Raw genomic sequence first — 16,521 nt, 5'->3', positions numbered from 1 at the left:
TTTTTTCCATAAACTATTCAGGTTATGAATGTTCTCTTGGGCTGGAGGGAAATGTACCCCACCTTTAGAAGAGGATCCTCTCTGTTGTGATCACTGGAACGTTTAGTGTTTTAATTTCTTAATTTATCACCACCGTTTTGAACTTTGTCTGGAGTTTTGTTCCCTTTGCGCATTTCACATTCACGCGATGTAAGCTGACGTGCCCGGCGCGTGTCCCCACCCCTGTGGAGTTCTGTCACAGTGCATGTGTGTGACTCCCGTCTGCTCCTTTCATCTCCCACTTCGTGGGCCTCTCAGTCATAACCACAAAAAAAAAAAAATGGTACACTCTCACTTTCTTTCTCTCCGTCCCCCCTCTGTGTTATTCTCATGATTTTTAATTCCCCTCTATGGCTCTCAAGTACTGCAGAGGTTAAAGTACACTCAGTAATGTTTCTGATCAACATTATGGTCTTCAGAAATGAAGTGCAGGAAAAAAGTATTGTATTTAAGTTGGAATCTTATGACTAATAAATATTGTAAGCATAAAAAACAACAAATGATCTCAGATCATTTAAGGGTTGGATCCAGACTGAAGCTTCTGTAATAATTCATTTAAAATAAAAAATAATTTTAGTTACAGCAGACAATCATGTGACTGGCCATGTGAGCAGTGTTCCCAGGTTTGTATGATCACATAACTCGCTCCTCCACTGTGAATAAATTGCCATCCATATCCTTTTATCACTGAAGTGATATGTAAATTTATTTTTACAGACATCCATATGAGAAACAATTACTGTCCGAATCGGGCTTTAGAGAGGCAGAGTCTCTCCGAAGTAAAGATGGGCAGAGGATCTCCAATCTGTGAAAGAGTGTGTAAAAAGATGTGTGGAATACTTTAAAAACAACGTTCCTCAATGTCGAATTGCAAAGGCTTTGCATATCTCACCATCTACAGTGCATAATATCATCAAAAGATTTAGAGAAACTGGAGAAGGCCTAAGACCTTTGTTTGATGCCCGTGGTCTTTGGTGGTCTCAGACGATACTGCATCACTCATCGGCATGATTCTGTCATTGACATTACTAAATGGGCCCAGGAATACTTCCAGACACCACTGTCTGTAAACACAATCCGCCGTACTAAAGCTCTATCATGCAAAAAGGAAGCCATTTGTGAACATGGTCCAGAAGCGCCGTCGTGTCCTGTGGCCCAAGGCTCATTTAAAATGGACTCTTTCAAAGTGGAAAAGTGTTCTATGGTCAGACAAGTCCAAATTTGACATTCTTGTTGGAAATCACAAACACTGTGTCCTCCGGGCTAAAGAGGAGGGAGACCTTCCAGTGTGTTATCAGCATTCAGTTCAAAAGCCAGCATCTCTGATGGTATGGGGGTGCATAAGTGCATACGGTAGGCACTATGAATGCTGAAAGGTATATAAAGGTTTTAGAGCAACATATGCTCCCCTCCAGATGACGTCTATTTCAGGGAAGGCCTTGTGTATTTCAGCAGGACAATGCAAAACCACATACTGCAGCTAATACAACAGCATGGCTTCATAGTAGAAAAGTCTGGGTGCTGAATTGGCCTGCCTGCAGTCCAGATCTTTCACCTATAGAGAACATTTGGCGCCTCATTAAACGAAAATACATCAAAGACGACCACAAACTTTTCAGCAGCTGGAAACCTATATCAGGCAAGAATGGGACCAAATTCCAACACTAAAAAATCCAGAAACTCATATACTCGATGCCCAGACTTCTTCAAACTATTTTGAAAAGAAGAGGAGATGCTATACACCATGGTAAACATGCCCCCGTCCCAACTATTTTGAGACCCGTAGCAGGCATCACATTTGAAATTCTTTTAGTTTTCATTTAATTCAAATTTAAAAGATGTCCCAACATTTCCGGAATTCGGGTTGTAATATAAATGTAATTTACTACAGCTTACTATTTGGGGATAAATAAATTGCATTAGGTATAGGTGAGATGAGTCAGATAAACCTAATTATAGCTAAAACCTGTGAGAATGGGGTGGGGGTACAATCAGGGCCATAGCCAGGATTTTTCAAATACCGAGGTCATTTTTTCTAACCCCCCCCCCCCCCCCCCCCCCAACCCACACACACACACACCGGTGCGGTGGCTTCACTTTTATGACGTCATGAGCTATCCAGTTCTCTATTATAGATCAGTGGATTCTAATGACAAATGAAACTTAGCGCTTGACAGTGCTGAACAGTCTGCCACTGACACACACAGGCTCACCTTCTCTCCTACTCTTTCCCTGCCCTTCTGTTGTTGGCTTTTTAAAACTTAATTTAGTTTGATGCAAGTTCCTCTTCATGTCTGCATTTCGCTCAAGACCACACTACGATCGATGTACTAGCTTACGTGAAAAAACATACGGCTTTCCCGCCTCTCTGAATCTGTAGCCTAGGTAACGTGACTTCAAGTGCCGCTGCCTGCAAAGACAGATAGAGGCGGAGATTTCACCTGAGAGATTAGACGGAGAATGTGAATTTAATTGGGAGAAAATACAGACGACATATATGGATTCGGACACGGACCGGGTTCTGTGTTTGGCATTGATCATCACTGCTGGATTGACTAATTTGAAATTTCGGGAAAAAATACCGAGGACATGACCTCGGTGTCCTCAATGGTAGATACGGCACTGGGTACAATGCATGTTATCATGGCACAGTTTTATGGAAATATTTTAATTAGAGTAAATGCATGCATTTATTAAATATGTAGAAAAATATCTTAAAAGCACAAAAATGCAACATCATAACATAAAATAATATTTTAACAAAATGTGTAAATTATATAAAATTAAAATTAATTTAAAGTTACTAAAATTACTATATTTAAGCTTGGAAAATTGTGCACTAACATTGTGCTACTCCTTTAATGGAATGACCTTTGATTCCGGTACTGTTATTCTGCTGCAACTCGATTTTCAACACTCTACAAGAGAGAAATCCCATAATCTTGCACCACCAGTGGCTTCATGCTACAGATCTACAGAAAGAAATGTTTACAAACCCTGGTTTCAAATGTACACCCATATATCTGTCTCAAATTACCATTACTTGTCACCAGAAAACTAATGTGCTTGCACAGCTCCATATGATGAAGAGGGGATGGCAACTAATGCCTGTGTGTTTCTGACAGGCCCCGTGTGAACCAGTTAAACAGCTGCCATCTCTAAAGCCATGAGGGATCTCTCAGATGTGTTGCACGGAACAAGAAACTGTCTGATTGTGGGTCTCACTGTGGTTAACCCCAATGCTGCATTGAACATGACATTTTGTGACCTTGTTTATATTTGGTGTCTGTGTGACAAAGAATTATAGTACTTTCACTAAACACACATTTCTCTAAATTGCTCTGAACTTTAAAGTAAATCATCTAACAACTAGTATGAATTTTATGCAGTGTAATTATTTTATAATTATATTTATTTGTCGTTTCTGGTTATGAAACAGTGTTAATGCAATATCACATTGTTCAAATATGCATGTTTTGTCTTCCTTACTGTATAGATGACAGCTTTGAGAGAAATATTTAATCACGCAGACTTAAAGCCTCCAGTGTGAAATTGACCCCGACTTTATGCATTTCAGCAGATGGTTAAAAAAAAAAAATGGCAGTCAGGCTGGCGGCCAAGAGTTAAATGTGATTGTCTGAATCACATTGATGTCGTATTGAACAGCAATCCCTGTTCATTTCTTTGTCTAAGCCCGCATAAAGACTTTGTCAACCGGCAAGATGTAAATGTGTTTGGAAAAACCTCCGATTCCGAGAAGCAAGTGTGTGTAGTCAGCATTTATTTTCAAAGGCTTTTGGCTAATGGGATGGACGTACTCAAGAGCTCAAATCAATGTCACGGACGAGTCAGGACTTGTTGCCAGGTCTCTGTCTCATAATCAGCCTACAAAAACACGATAAACACACTGTAGGGAATACTCCCCTTCATAAAATATAAAAAAAATTAAAAATCCTCAAATAATCAAAAACTTTGGCTCAAGTTAATTAAGCTGACACCGAACTTGACAATGCTTTAATTCCTTGACCTCCTTTAAAGTAAAGCAGAGTGTGAACGCCTGATCTCAGTTGTTTGTATAATCATTACCTCTTCTTGTAGTTCTTTTTCTTTGATGTGTTCACAGTCCAGTGTTCCTTGGCTAGGATATGTTAGTTTAAGCCAGTCTTTCTTGTGGTTTTCTGAGCTGGCTAATAAAGTATGCACTTTTTTCCCCCGTCAGTGTTTACGTTTGCTAAACTTGTGGGATATTAGCAATGTCTTTAATATTTTCAGTTGGCCATACAGTGGATTACTCATCTTCTCCTTGGCAATTACTGCATTTTCTTACTTTCTTTCTTTCTTTTTTTTTTCGTTTTTGCCTTTTCTATTCTCAGTAATGGCTTTTCCAATCATGTCATTAAATAGTTTTATATCTGTTTGTGCAATAATGTTTTGTTCTGCTTTAGTCAAAGAGCCAAATCATAAAGTTCTCTGCCAGTAGGGCAGGAAGTCTATGGCACCATCACTGTCTTTCGCATCTAACGCCATTTCTCGTTCTTGCTTGACGTATCTTGCCAAAGCCAACCACTCAGCAGCTTGTGAATGTACATGACGGTTGAGCCCACCTTCTGAAGATTCATTGCATGACTTTAGAATGTCCTGCATTTATATATGTGTAGATATTAATCTTAAACACATTCTGCTCTCCAAACAATGAACATTAGAGACAGTTGAACTGTTATTCATTTTTCATTTGCATGTGGAGCCAGACTTTAGGCCTCTTTTCTCAAGTACCTTTTGAGAGCTTATAAACCCGAGAAGTAGTAAAATATGAGATAAATATATGATCACATGCAGGCTCAGTTCCAAAATCTAGCTGCCTCGCTGTCTACTGCTTAGATATCAAATGCTTTCTAAGACAGCATATTAACTATATAAGAACCTTGTAAGTGGCTGATTGGAAACATGGTTTGATTGACCTGGGATTGCATTATCTGTGAAGGATACATGTGAATTTGGCCAAAAGCAAGCCTCAAATTCATGATGCCCACCTTTTGGAGCCTGTGACACCCTAAAATGCTGCCTATGTACGTGGGCAGCTCGTCAGGTTTTGGAACAACGCAATAGTCCACACACATGTCCAGGTCTAAATCTGTGGGCCGTCATTACAACACATTTGAGAGAGAAAAATTTTAATTTTAATTTTATTTTAATCCAAATGTGCAAAAGATTAAATGTACCTTTAGGCTGGTGTAAGACAAATATTCCACTCCCATTATGTGAAGATGTGGCAGATTCCTAGGAAAGGATTTTCATCATGCAGTGCAAAAGACCCGTCGACATACCAGTGTCTTGAATGACAGATACAGATGTGTGAATAGAAGATGATTAAATGAGAAAAGGGATCTGATTACGCTGTCAACAACATTCAAATCTTCAAGGAACACTAACCTATTTCTAAGAACAGATTGTGTGAACATTAGCAAAACTATTTCTTATTTTATTATTTTTGTGTATCTATATGATGTTTAAAACCATTTGTAGCTTGACCATGTGGTAGTACAAAAAGACAAGGTTGGGTACCAAACGGATATATATATATAAAAAAGTAGCATTTATTAATTGGCAGATGCTTTTATTCAAAGCAACATTTGCATTCAAGGTGCACGTTGTGAGTTTTTCCTTACCTGGGAATCGAACCTTGGTGAACCTTGACCTTGGCATTGCTAGCACTGTGTCCTACTGTTTCAGGAACAGGAAGAATATAATATGCATTTACATCACATTTATGCATTTGGTAGATATTTTTGTCCAAAATTACTTACATTGCATTCAGGGTACACATTTGATCTGTTCTTCTTTTCACCGGGAACCAAACCCATGACCTTGACAATGATAACACTGTGCACTGTGCTGTACTGTTTGAGCTACAGAAAACATATAATATGTGCATTTACATCACATTTATGTATTTTGTTGGTGCTTTTATCCAAAATTACTTGTTGCAAGGTACATTTCATCAGTTCATGCATTTTCTAGGAATCAAACCCATTACTGTGGCACTGCTAGTCCCATGCTTTTCTGTTAAATGTGCTACCGAAATGCAAGTATAGGCACATAAAAGTACTCCATAGAACTTGCATGCTATATTTAAAGTCTACAGAAGCCATTTGACAGCTTTGTGTGAGGAACAGAGGAAAATTTTCCTCACACAAAGCAATTAGAAGTCTTTAAAAGACATGGGATAGAACACAAAAATCCTACAGAATATATTTATGGTGCTGTTTGTCATTTTTGGAACCTCAATCACCCATTCCTATTAACTTTCATTGCATGAAAAACAGCACCTCTAAGATTTTACGAAACTTTTTGTGTTCTACTGAAGAAAGTCATTTAGAATGACAAAAAGGTGGGTAAACGATAATAGAATGTTAATTTTTGAGTGAACTGTTTTACAACACAAGAAACCAGAGTTGGCACAGGTCAAGCGTGATCATATAAGCCCTGCTGCTGTGAAGTCCATCGGAAACTTCAGCCAGAATCCAATGCCAACAGCAGCAGCGAGGCCTGGCAGCGGGCGCTGGCGTGGAGGCTGATTAGCTCTGCAGGTATTAGAGGATTATTACCTGATTGGTGGCTTTCGGAGAGGCAACCGGACAAGCTCCCCTGTTCTGATGGGGCTGAATCCGACAAGGCCATCATTCCTGGAATTAAGGGTTCATGTGGCGCTTGATCTCCCAGTACCAGGTGGAGAGGAACCCAGAGGTGGAGTGTGCTAGCATTTATGAAGAAATTTGAGTATCTGCAAGAGTGTCAAGTCAATCCCAGAATGAGGCATGCATACGCTGGTATGCTAACATGCACACACACAACCTCACAGGTCAAGTGCACAAGGCCATTCTTGTCATCTAACCCTCCTGACTGGGACACTGAGACATGCATAAAAATATTTGATAATACCAGTGCTGTTTTACAATCCAGCAGTTGCGTAAATTAAGCTGGCCTGCGTAGAAGCCAAATAATACAATTACAAGTCAAAGGTATAAGCCTCAAGCCACGTTTACTAATCATCTTATCATAATCCTGTGAAAAATGTTGTATCGGATCCAAAAATCAGATTGAGGCAATTATAAGAAATCAGATCTGAATCCGAAATCTAATACATATAATTTTGGTAAAAAAAAAAAAAAAAAAAAATCACCTCGTGTAATTCTGCTGAAAGATCCAACATTTTGATTAGATCATTCATGATGTTGACCTAAAATTGGTCGAACAAATTTAATTTGTAACTTATTAAATTATGGACAAAGAACTCTCATGAAGTGTTGTATTTCAGCAGGGTTTGGAGTCTAAACATGTTTCCTGGCTGTCGTGTTTAACCTTCTTGAATGAGTCTAAAGCCTCCTCGGAACAAACCACAGGAGCGCAAAGACTATGAAACCGACTAATTGCCTGCTGTGTTTTGGAAATATGTCTGCCCGTTAAGGTTTCAGCCTCAGCGTCATCTTGAAAACGCAATATCCCCTTCGTGTCCACCCATGTGATGATCATTTAGCTCGGTAGCGGAATATCTGACTGCAAACGGTCGTACATGTCCAGGTCTCATAAATGTCGGCGTGGAAGCTTTTAAAAGCAGCTTGTTTCACCAACCAGCTTTACCTGGATTTGTGAAGGCTTCGTTTTTCCATCTGCTCCCACACTAATTTAGGTCGTTCTTTCTTTACTTCCTCCCCCCCTCCCCAACTTCCCATGACTTTTCCCAAAAACCTGATCTCAGCACCAGCCCAACCTCCATCCCTTCCCGTTACCCAGCCCATCCCAGCGTGTCTTTGTTCCAGCACATGATGTAATGCTCGAACAAGCTCTCAGGGACCTAGGAGATACAAGCCTTGACAAAGGGAACTAGATCTCTTTTCATGCATGAGATCTAGATAGAGCTGCATGTCTCGACAAAGTGCAGGGAGAGGGAGAGGGAGAGGGAGAGGGAGAGGGTGAGAGCGTTAGAGCGAGCGAGAAAGCCACTTGTGTATAAATACTGATTACAGCAATAATAACTCAGATGAGTGTAGCATAATAAGCTCTTGATTGGACCGCCTGCATTACATTACAGTGTCACAGGAAAATAATTTTAAACACCGGTCAGGTTCGAACATTAAGGTGTAGTTTGTCTCTCATCTCATCATTTGATCCACACATGCATCCAATTGCCCCCGCTAGATCATGGTTTATTTTTACCCCGAGCTCTGAGGGAGCGGGCGAAGAGCGATCTAACCTCTGTTTTGACGTTTCGGACCAAAACAAAGCTATTTCTCACAAATAAATCGACATCACGTAAACTCTGTTGTCTGCCGGATTCGCATGGATTTGAGAGATCACAAAGATCTTAATTTCTGCCAGAACAAATTGATTGGGTCTCCGGAACTGGATATGGCACATATTTTCAGGGATCCTCATACGCCTCCGGTGCATGTGTTTAATGGAAAATCGGGTATAACGTCTCAGGTTACGTATGTAACCCCGGTTCCCTGAAGGGAACGAGACGCTTTGTCGACGATGCTACAGGAACGCCTTCAGCGTGACCGCGCTCTGAACTAGAGTGTAATCTGTCCAATGGATGGGCGAGACGTCCTAGGGGGGTGACGTCACCGACCGGGAAGCATAAAAGCTTGTGCGGTGGAGCCGGCGTTTGCTTCTATGAATGAAGCAACCGCTCGCAGGGGTGCAGGAAGTATGGCCTCGAGACGCAGTGTCTCGTTCCCTTCAGGGAACAGGGGTTACATACGTAACCTGAGACGTTCCCTTCCAGGAACTCGAGCTGCGTCAACGACGTTACGGGAACGAGATGCCAACGCCACCAGACTTCCAAGTCCCTGCCCTGTGTGTATCCCTCAGGAGCACTACGAGGGCGAAAGAACAGAAGAGCCCGGAGTGGCCCTAAGATCAAGGTCATAGAACCGAACAAAGGTGAGGGGCGTGGACCAACCCGCAGCATTGCAGATATCCTTGGAGGTCGCCATACTCCTTGGCACATACAATTAAGCTTCTGGTCGGGCTCTCCAAAGGGAGGAGGACTGAAGGCCTGTAGCACGACAGGCCGTGGTATAGAAGAGGGGATCTAGGAAATAACCCGCTTGAGGGTAGATAAACGCTTTGGCCAGACTAGGGGCAAAGACGAGATAAGAAGGGGCCATGAAGGGCCTGCAAATCCCCACTCTCTTAAGAGAAGATATCGCCAAAGGAAGGAAGTCTCAAAGTGAGAATGAGATCAAAAATCTCTTCAATAGGCTCTAATGGAGGTACAGAGAGCTTCTAAAACCACAGCCAGGTCCCACGTAGGGACACGGGATCGTACTGGAGGCCTCAGCCTCAGCGCACCGTGGAGGAAACATGTAACCAGGGGGTGTCGACCCACTGTAAGCCCACCGAGAAGGGCGTGGTAGGCCGATAAGCCGCGACGTAAACCTTCAGAGTGGAGTGAGTAACCCCTGCGGAGAAACGGGCCTGCAGGAACTCCAGCACTGTACCAACCGGGCAGTTAACTGGGTCAAGGTGGTGGTCTCAGCACCAAGAAGTCAAAAATGTTCACTTCAGGGCATACAGTTTCCTCGTAGAGGGAGCTCTGGATCGGAAGATGGTCTCAGCAACCTCGGTTGAGAGACCGGAAGCTATGAGCTGCGTCCCCTCAGAGGCCACAGCCACAGCTTCCCCAACTCCGGGCAGGGGTGAAGGAAAGTGCCCCCTCACGGAGAGCCGTCGAGGAGAGAAATCAGGTCTGAGAATCATACTCGGCCCGGCCAGAACGGTGCTACCGAAAGTAGACTGACCTCGTCCTAGCGCACTCTCGCCCGAACTCCCGGGAGCAGAGCGATCGGGGAAAAATGTATAGATGAAGCCTCGGCCAGGTCTGTACCATAGCGTCCAGTCCAGAGGAGCTGGAGGAACTAGAGGGGCATAACGCTGACTCTTGAGTTGCAAAGCCAAAAAACCTCCATATCTGCTTCACCACCACGGGTGAAGCATCCATTCCCCGGGCCTCGGCCCCTGTCTCGACAGGATGTCTGCTCCCTGAAATACCCAGGGATATAGTACGGCTTTCAGCGAGCGAAGTTAGCCTGGGAACACACGAGGATCTGATGCCCCAGCCGTATAAGGGGCGCGAACGCAGACCTCCCTGGTGGTTGATGTAAGAGACCACCGCTGTGCTGTCGGTGTGCACCAACACATGGTGATCTCTTAGGTCTGGGAGAAAGTGCTTGAGTGCACAAAACGCGGCCAACATTCACAAACAATTGATATGCCACATTAGGTGGCGACCGCTCCACAGACCGCGGACAGGGTGGCCACTCATGACTGCTCCCCAACCAGTGAGGGATGCGTCCGTCGCTAGCATTACGCGGTGACAAGGAGCTCCCAGCACCGGGCCCTGAGACAAGAACCAAGCTTGGCTCCACATGTCTAAGGCACGTAGGCATCGCCGCGTGACCTTGATCATGCAAAGCGGTTTCAACTGACGCAGATCTACCATCCTTCTTTGGAACAATGAAGTACCGGCTGTAGAACCCGGGCTCTCTTCCGTGAGGAGGGACCACCTCGATGGCCTCCTTCCTCAAGAGAGTGTCTACTTCCTGTCCCATGATCAGAGCCTGCTGGGGGCCCACGCACGTGGGAATCACCCCGGTAAAAGGTGGTGGCGGAGCGCCGAACTGAATACAAAGGCCTTTCTCTACAGTACGCAGGACCCAATGAGATCCATTTGGCAGTAGTTTCCACGCTGCCTAAATGGTCTACTTAGGGAACCAGTCTCTCGAGACTGGCCTCTGATGTACTCAGAGCTGCTAACACCAGGAGCTCTAGAGACCCCCGCAGGAGTGGCGAGCTTCTCAGCTCCGCTACACTTTGGGGCGGAAGAAACTGAGAACATCGCTTGCTGGAGCCAACTGCGCCCTGGAACCCCGGCAGGGTTGGCAGACTGGTCTCCCGAGGGCACTGGGGGGAGACGGTCTGCCCTCATAAGCCCGGAGCCTTACTCCCATAGGGCTTCTTGGCCGAGGACCCCTTAAACTTAAGAACGGTCTGCAGATCCGGCCTAGCCTTAGAGGCCCCCGACCCAGAGCGTTTGCCACCTCGGTGGGGTACGAGTAGCCACGCTCTGTTTTGTGCCTCTCTGAAGAGGGGGTGGCACGTGGCGAGGGCTGCTCCCGCCCAGCAGCCCCCTGAGCTAGAGATAAGCGAGGGAGAAACTGCTGAAACGCCGCCACCTGTATACAGGTCTCTTGGTACCTGTCGACGATGGAAATGACGGCGTTGCCGAACAGGCCAGAAGGCGCAAGCGGGGCGTCCATGAGGAAGACCCTATCTTCTCCTTCATGTCAGATAGGGTCAACCACAGACAGCGTTTCTAGGGAGCTCAGAGATCACCTTATATTCCAGTCAAATTGAGCCCCATCCCTCATCCAGCTCTCTAAGCCCCTTTTCTTTTTATTAAATTTTTTTTAGAGCTGACTGCGTGCCGTTCTCATTCATAATATGCTTGTGCTAATTGATGCGTCCACCTCGGAGGAGGAAGACAGGTCTAGGGAAAGGAAGAAGATAGGGGCTCGCCCGTCTTCATTCAACGCTAGTGAAAACTCACTCCTCTCTTTTTCTTTTTCAAAGAGAGCCTTCAGAGAGCAGGCGTAAGCAATGAAAAAAGCTCACAAAACGGGCAGTCCGCTCCCTCGAGAGCTGAATCTGCGTGCTCTGCTCTCAAGCAGACCACACACAGACTGCGTGTATCCCAAGCAGTGATATAACGTGTGCAGGGAGGAACACACTGCCCATAATGCGATCTGCTATCGCCCCAGTGCTTGCACATATTGCTGGAGCCTATTTCAAGTGATTGTGCCAGGACAAACAACACTAAATAAGACACAAATCGACAGACACACAGACAGAGTAGCGGTTGCTGAATGACAAAAAGCAAACGCCGGCTCCACCGCACATGCTTTTATGCTTCCGGGTCGGTGACGTCACCCGCCTATGACGTCTCGCCCATCCATTGGACAGATTACACTCTAGTTCAGAGCGCGATCATGCTGAAGGCCTTCCCGTAGCGTCGTCGACGCAGCTCGAGGTCCTGGAAGGGAACTACATGTTTACGTTTTCTGAAGAAATGTGAGTGGTGCTTTTCTCGACTGAAACAGTCATGCCAGGGCATTGTTACTGTAAGCTGCCCGTCAAGGGGTTGCTATTATGTTGCACAGTATAGGTGGTATAGCTAGTATAGGTCAAAAGAGCACACCCCAAAATCTCTATGGCTTTGTTAAGACAAGCAGAGATTTTTTTCTTTCTTTTATTTTTTATTTTTTTGTCGTCTGCCTAACTCCCTTTAGTCTGAAGTGGAAAAAGAAAAGCTCATGAAATGCAGTTTTCACAAAATTAGGGTTTGTTAACGATTTGAATACTCCATATAATCAACATTGGACTGACATGAGCTGAATCATCTGTAGAGCTGTTTTATATTTGAACTGAGCTTTCTTAATAGCTAATGAACTTTGGAACACTGACACAGTAATTGAAGTAAATTAACTTGTATAATGCCACTATTGTCTTTTTAGAGCTGTTTTATGGCTAAAATTGCTTTCATTTCACTTTGCAACAATAATACTGTTATTTTTATGTTTATTACTGTGAAGCTGCTTTGATACAGCCTGTATAAAAGTGCTATATAAATAATGTTACTTGACTTGGTGAAATCTGTTGTTAAAGTCAAACTTGTTAGCATTGGGAATGACTATAACAATCTATGTTGATGTGCTGGCAAAATACAGTTATATATATATATATATATTCCCCGGCTCTGGCCTAAATACTCAATGGATCAGCATCTCAATTATCTAGATATGGTACTGTGAGCTGAGACCCTCAGGCTGCAAGGTATCCAAAGGGCTACTGGAGAAGAGCAAGGAGAACCGAGAACTGGTGGCAGTGATGACGTGGGGGGACCAAATCCAAATGGACGCCTGCCTGCTGATGTGGCCTCCAGCGAACAGGGACATCTGCGATGTATATAGTGAAGTGACATACTGCCAAGTATGGTGACCCATACTCGGAATTCGTGCTCTGCATTTAACCCATCCAACGTGCACACACACAGCAGTGAACACACACACACCGTGAACACACACCCGGAGCAGTGGGCAGCCATTTATGCTGCGGTGTCCGGGGAGCAGTTGGAGGTTCGGTGCCTTGCTCAAGGGCACCTCAGTCGTGGTATTGAGGGTGGACATAGTGCTGGACATTCACTCCCCCCACCTACAATCCCTGCCGGCCCAAGACTCGAACCCGCGACCTTTGGATTACGAGTCCGACTCTCTAACCATTAGGCCACGACTTGCCCTTGTATGAAATTTTATAAGATCGGAACATGGAATGCGCAAGGAATGAATATTGGCAAACTCAACATCGTCAAGCAGGAGATGGAGCACCTCAACATTGACATTCTAGGAGTCAGTGAGGTACACTGGACTGACAGTGGTCTCTTCCCCATCGGAGACCATGCCATGTATTACTCAGGGAATGATACTACCCGAAGATGCGGAGTGGGTATCATCATCAATAAGAGGACATACAAATGCATTGAAAGTCATAGGACTATCAGCGACCGTATCATGGCCTTCCGCGTCAGGGGTAAGCCATACAAAGTCACAGTCATACAGGTATATGCGCCAATTCCGGACGCGGATGACGAGGAAATTGAGCTTTCTACAGTGTAGCGACAGACGTTTTTCTACAAACACCGCGCAAAGACATTGTGTACATTATGGGAGACTTTAACGCCAAAATTGGATCAACAGTAGAAACAGGAATCACTGGCAGGTTTGGCCTGGGGTAATAGACCGAAGCAGAGGATAGACTCATCCAGTTATGCCAAGAAGTCAAATTCCGAATTACCAACACCTGGTTCAAACAACCCAACAGACGATTATACACCTGGACCTCACCCAACGGACAATATCGCAACCAGATTGACTATATGCCAACAGAAATGGAGAAACTCGATCCTAGCTGTGAAGACGTAGCCTGGTGCTGACTGTGGATCAGACCATGAACTGCTAGCAGGCAGAGTGAAACTGCGTTTCTGCAAGATCGACCGACCACCTACTAATCCCAAATTCGACGTGGATAGGATTAGACCGACCTATGCCATAGAAGTAAGAAACCGTTTTGACTCACTTGTCATGGAGGAACATGAAGAGTCAGACCAGTTATTGGAGAAGATGAAGGGAAACATCCTAGAAGTTGCAGAGCAGCATGTGCCACGCAAGAAGCCATCACGCTCAACACCATGGATCACTGAGGAGACCCTCAAGATAGCAGAGAGGCGAAGTAGAGCGAAGCTGGCAGGGGATTGAGATGAAGCCAGGAGAATGAACGCTGAATTCCAACGGGCCACCAGAAAAGATAAGGAGAAGTATTGGAGCGAGGAGAGCGTCAAGGCAGAGGAAGCAGGGAAACGAGGCCACATGAGACAATTGTACCAGCATGTGAAGAGGACCCGAACCCCCATCATGGCCAGGCAGACTATGGTCAAGGGTAGCTCGGGGGAGGAGCTACATGAGCAGCAGGCAATAAGAAATCGGTGGAAAGAGTACACAGAGCAATTTTATCAAAATTGCAGTGAAGACCAACAGGACAACACCATAGAGCCACCTGACTTTTGACTGCCTTGAGCACAGCAAGCTATGGCAATGTCTGAAGGAGTTGGGAACACTACCACACCTGGTCAACCTCATTCAGTCACTCTACTAACAACAAGAGGCTACAGTACTCCAGTCACCACATCTCTTCAATTCCTATGCCGAGATGATCATGAGAAATGTGGGCGTGAAGGACACCAATATTGGAGTTAAGATCAGAGGGACGAACATCAACAACTTGCGATACGCAGACGACACCACCCTGTTAGCGGAAAGCAAGAAGGACCTCGAGACACTACTGGGGAAGGTAAAAGAGGAGAGCGAGAGATACGGCCTACACCTTAACGTCAAGAAGACTAAGATAATGACTACAGCAGATAAGGCAAAGATCAAGATAGTAGTAAATGGAGAGGCGATAGTGGTAGTAGACAGCTTCACCTTCCTGGGCTCCACAATGGATAGAGATGGTGAATGCACCCCCGAAATCAAACAGAGAATGGCAAGGGGACGTGGTGGGCATGGCCTGAATATGGAAAAACAAGGACATCAGCCTTGCCACCAAATGCAGACTAGTAAATGTAATTTTCTTCGCAATAGCTACGTACGGATGTGAGACCTGGACGCTCAAGAAGGTTGACAGGAGGAGGATAGATGCATTTGAACTTTGGTGCTGGAGATGACTGCTGAGGATTCCATGGACAGCGAGGATCACCAACCAAGAGATATTAGACCGAATTAAACCATGGATGTCACTGGAAGCAAGAGCCACTAAGCAGAAGTTATTGTATTTCGGGCACATCATGCGGAGCCAGTCCCTGGAGAAGGACATCATGCTAGGACTGGTAAGTGGAAAGAGGGGGAGAGGCCGCCTGTTGGTTAGATACCATCAGAAATGACACCGGAATGACTGTCAGGCAATTAAAGGAAATCACCTGGGATCGTACCACCTGGAGATCAGTCGGCACCGACTGAACGGATATTTATATATATATATATATATATATATATATATATATATATAAAATAGATTTAAGAAAAAAATAGAAATACTTGAGTATTTCTGTTTTATTTATTTTTTTCAGTAAATTATTTAATAATCCTTAAAACTAAATGGATTTACTTTAGAAGCAACAATGCATAAAAACCTATTTTCATACTTTTCATACTGAACTCACAGATTTTTTTTCACTTGTATTAAATATAAACAAGAAAAATGAGAATATGCCAATGCAGTACAACAAAAACTCTTATATTCAAGATATCTTCTCATAAGTTATTAGAAAACTAGCCCCACGTCAACACGCCAGCTGAGCAACTTGGGCTCACAATGGAATCTGGAAACTCTAGAAAGTGTGAACGAATATAGAGTTCTTCCTATTGACGTGCAAAAATAGGGAGCGTGGTGGATGGAATAACAGAGCTCCCCTGGAAGCCATCTGCAAACGAGTTTGGAGGTCACTGCCTCAGGAGACGGCATGTTCTGTGCATAATGCCTTTTGGATATAGTAGTTACTGGCACGGGTTTTAATGTATTGCAAGTCTTGTACAGCTGTTGCTCTGACTTGTAAAATAACTTTCTTACTACTTTAAAAAAAACAGTCTTACCTAAAACACACTGCCACTCAGTGGCTCAGCAGGTCCACCCCTGTGGCCCGTTAGACCACTTGCTGGGACCCATAAATCCATAGACACGCTGAATTCTGTTTGAAGGCAGCGTGCAGTTGCAGCCTTCGAGAAATAGGTGTTTTTTCTGTGGCTTTATATAACATTTCGTTAAGTCTTTGCTGTGGTCTGTTTGCTGTGGTTTATCTGGAGTGCATTAATG

The sequence above is a fragment of the Barbus barbus genome, assembly GCF_936440315.1.
Source record: "Barbus barbus genome assembly, chromosome: 10".
Lineage (NCBI taxonomy): Eukaryota > Metazoa > Chordata > Actinopteri > Cypriniformes > Cyprinidae > Barbus > Barbus barbus.
This window is presented reverse-complemented; position numbering follows the sequence as displayed.